General features: G+C 37.9%; 1 protein-coding gene across 4 annotated transcripts in view; it reads left to right on the top strand.

The window, feature by feature from the left end:
• The window catches only part of LOC106883030 (unconventional myosin-XVIIIa), a 237,634-nt gene that overhangs the window by 95,687 nt on the left and 137,357 nt on the right, over positions 1-4,590 (top strand). The window lies entirely within an intron of this gene.

Below are 4,590 nucleotides of genomic sequence, written 5' to 3'. Positions count from 1 at the left end.
ATATATATATATATATAATGCAAAGATGAAAATAACACTGATATCTCATTTTAACAGATATATTTACCAAAATTTCATAAAAATATCTTGAAATACTAAACAGTAAATTTATTCATTAAAATCGCTATTGGCTTCAACCACAGCTGCCAGATGACTTTGGAATCTCCTGGAATTCTTCTGGGTGGTCTCCGTGTTTAGGTTGGTGAATGCTGCCATAATCCTTGCCTTCAGTTCATCTTTGGTGTTACAAAGAGTTTTGTTGATCTCTCACTCAACTGCGCTCCACACACAATAATAAAGGTGGTTGCAGTCTGGAGAGTTAGGTGACCAGATGTTGGGGTGATGTGATCAAAGACAACATCCATATCAAAGATTGCAAGGAGTAGTGTTTAAAGGTATATTTCTTGATAGAGAAAAATCTTTCAAAATCTCTCTTTCTCCTGCTATGTGTTTCAGTCTACTAACTAGATCAGTTAACTTCCTTATACCTATTCTCACAGCTATAAAATTATATCTGTGATAATAGGTATCAGTTAAGTTTTTAAAACCTCAGCTTAACAAGCTAAGGCTTTAAAAACGTTCATTTGAAATCATTGAATCTTTTTCTCTATTTCACTGTGACCTATTTCACACAAGTATTTGTAGAAAGAATGGAAAATAAATGCGACCCAGTTCAAGGTGACATAAAGTTATATTTACACAACTGTGTGTTAAGTAAAAACTTTTATGTCTGTTTCATCATTATTTCATCATCTACTTTTTTGTGCTTGTATGGGTATGATTGAGTTTATTGTGACAGATTTTCTATGCCCAGATGCCCCTCCTGTTGCTAACCGTTACCTTTTACCAAGTAAGGTAATATTTCCCCATGGCCCAACATGATTTTGCAGAATATTGGGAATGAATGACACTCTTTGTATGACTGTGACATTCAATTTACAACTGTCATGACGTCAAGACAAGGAAACACACACACACACATGCACAAGCACATATGTGATAGTCTTTTTTCAGCTTCTTATTTCTTTACTGCCCACAAGGGGCTAAACAGAGAGGGGACAAACAAGGACAGACAAAGGGATTAAGTCGATTACATCGACTCCAGTGCGTAACAGGTACTCAATTTATCGACCCTGAAAGGATGAAAGGCAAAGTTGACCTCGGCGGAATTTGAACTCAGAACGTAACGACAGACGGAATACCGATAAGCATTTCGCTCGGCGTGCTAACGATTCTGCCAGCTCGCCTTTTTTCAGCTTCTATCTACCAAATCTACTCACAGGGCTTTGGTCAGTGAGGGTCTTTAGTGCCACACAGAGGGACTATTATGCCACACAGTAGGGACTATAATGCCACACAGAGGGACTATAATGCCACACAGAGGGACTATAGTGTCACACAGAGGGACTATAGTGCCACACAGAGGGACTATAGTGTCACACAATAGGGACTATAGTGCCACACAGAGGGACTATAGTGCCACACAGTGAACATGTACTGACTATTACAGATGGGGCTTAGTGCAGTTTACAAGCTATGCCTCTTTGTCTTGTACAGTTAATCCCAATATTGTTACAGCCACAAAAAAAATCAGGTCCAGTGTCACCCCTCGGCTATCAGGAATTCTTTCATTTATCAAAGATTAAATTTAATTACAGGTTATCTTTAATGAGATTAATACTTATTGTTAAATGTCAGAATTAAACTGAAGTTAATCTCAATTGGTACCGTTTACGGTAATTAAAGGGATAATTTAACATTATTTCATTGTTAATTCGTCAAACTGATATTAGGCAGTAAAATATTTTGCTATTTATAAATTATTCAAGTGTTAACAGTTCATTTTTCACCTAAATTGCAAAGATTAATGTTATTGTTTTCACTTCATATAATCACCTGTTATTATCACCATTATCATCGCAACTGTCGTCAGCATCACCACCACCATCATCATCACCACCACCATCATCATCACCACCATCATCATCACCACTTATTTTTATTACAGGTGAGCCTCTATAGGGTCCTTTAATCTATTAGAAATAACAGCCAAATCTCCTTAAGCTTATCCTTCCTATAATAGGAAGGATACATTGGATGATGTAGTCCAAGATATTATATGCTTAAAACTATGGGATGGTCATGGCTTAAATGCCTTTTGATTATAGGGCTACTGGAATAGTCAGGGTTGACTTGGACCTACACAACAACATTATGAATTAAATGCTTAGCGATATTTCTTCCAACTCATTGCATTCTGAGTTCAAATCCTGCTGAAGTCATCATTCATGAGGAGTAGATAAAACAAAGTACCCATCAAGTACTGGAATGAATTTAATTAGCTATCTCTCCCCTCAGAGTTGTTGACCTTATGCTTAAATTAGAAACAATAATTATTATTATTATTATTAGCTATTAGTGATGAGGTAACATTATTACTGAAAAGCAACCTTTATATCCTACTTAATGTGGATGTATTACAGGAGTGCCTAATACTGCAGAACTAGCCCTGAGAAAGTCTCTCAGAGATCTGGTGCATAAAACCACAGGGGTATCAGTAGCAGACAAGAAATGTTCATCAGCAGTAGTTAGTGATATTTCACCTGTCTTTATGTTCTGAGTTCAAATTCCACTGAGATCATCTTTGCCTTTCATCCTTTCAGGTTTGATAAAATAAGCACCAGTTGAACACTGGAATTAGTTTAATCTCTCCCCTGAAATTGCCGGCCCTGTGCCAAAATTTGGAATCATCATTATTATTATTAAGGTGGTGAGCTGGCAGAATTGTTAACATGCCAGGCAAAATGTTTTGTAGCATTTTGCCTATCTTCATGTTCTAAGTTCAAATTCTGCCATAGTCAAGTTTGCCTCTCATCCTTTCAGGGTTGATAAAATAAATACCAGTTGAGCACTGGGGATGATGTAATCGACTAACCTCCTCCTTCAAAATTTCAGGCCTTGTGCTTGTAGTAGAAAGAATTATTTCACCCTTTAAAGCCACTTGTCAATTACTGGGGTTATGTTGTTGGCACCCTGTCGCTTACGACGTCGAGGGTTCCAGTTGATCCGACCAACGGAACAGCCTGCTCGTGAAATTAATGTGCAAGTGGCTGAGCACTCCACAGACACGTGTACCCTTAGCGTAGTTCTCGGGGATATTCAGTGTAACACAGTGTGACAAGGTTGACCCTTTGAATTACAGGCACAACAGAAACAGGAAGTAAGAGTGAGAAAAAGTTGTGGTGGAAGAGTATGGTGGAAGAGTATGGTGGAAGAGTGTGGTGGAGCTTTAGGTGTTTTCACTCAATAAACACTCACAACACCCGGTCTGGGAATCGAAACCGTGATCCTATGACCGCGAGTCCGCTGCCCTAACCACTGGGCCATTGCGCCTCCTACTGGGGTTAATGACACTGAATAATCCTGTCCTCTTAAAATTGCTGTCTAAAATAAGAAACCACTATCCTGGTTGAGTTCACCAAAACTTATATTTATTCAAAACTGATCTGGAGTTCCCTAAGATTAACCCTTTATTATTTAAACTAACCATATCTGGCTCAAACGTTTTACTTATTTTATGTTTAAACTCGTTAGATATGGTTTCACATACCTACCCTACAATGTCATTAAAAAAAAAAAAATGACTGCATTACTGAAATCTCAAAGCTACAAGATATTGCTTAATTAATTTAAAAGCAGTATGACTGATTAAGCATTACATGTGACTGATAATCAGCATGTTAAAGGGTTAAAGGTTTGCTGAATCAGAGCTGATCTGAGGTTCCTTTTGGTTATAGGACTGCACTATCAGACAGAGCTGGCTCAGAGTTCAGCAACAACAGCAAAATAAAACAACAGGATCAATGAGGCACTGTATATGTGGTTGCTCAAGCAGTTAGACATGGTAGCCAAATATCCCTCAAATTGCAATCTGGGTGCAGAGGATGATGATTCTGATACCAAAAAAAAATGAAAAGATATGTGTAGATTTGCTGGTAGCTAGACATTAGGTCATAAATGAGTGGGTGTGGAAGAGTGAGGGGAAATTTTCTTATTATTATCAAAGAAAACTTTTCCTTGTTTAAAAAGTGAGCTGCTGAATAATGCTCCATCTCCTCCGCCCTCCCCTATCAATTTATACGTGTGTGTGTGTGTGTGTGCATGTGCATCCATGTATGTATCTGTGTGTATATATATGTATGTACACACACACACACACACACAAAGGAGCAATCCCAGAAACATCAGGTTCTTTTTCCTGTTGCTTAGAGGTTAATAAAGTCATTTAAACATATGAATTTGTGTGTGTGTGTGTGTGTGTCTGTGTGTATTATGTGTGCTTTGTGTGGGTGTATATATACACTCACTCACACACATATGTAGGTGATAAGTCTCTGTCTGTGTGTTTCTCTTTCCCCCACCAACAGCTTAAATCATCAAACCTATTTTTATCTCTTATCTTTTTGCTTCTCCCATTTCTTTGTCTGTTCAGAAGTAAGTCAAGCTTTTTGCTTGACATATTTCTAAACTGAGGAAGAGATTTCAGCAACTGTGTCATCTCAACTATAGCAGACAGCAATGTGAGAAGAA

This window comes from Octopus bimaculoides, chromosome 26 (assembly GCF_001194135.2).
Source record: "Octopus bimaculoides isolate UCB-OBI-ISO-001 chromosome 26, ASM119413v2, whole genome shotgun sequence".
Taxonomy (NCBI): Eukaryota; Metazoa; Mollusca; class Cephalopoda; order Octopoda; family Octopodidae; genus Octopus; species Octopus bimaculoides.
The sequence above is the reverse complement of the archived record's forward strand: the minus strand, read 5'-3'. Positions and strand labels throughout refer to the sequence as shown.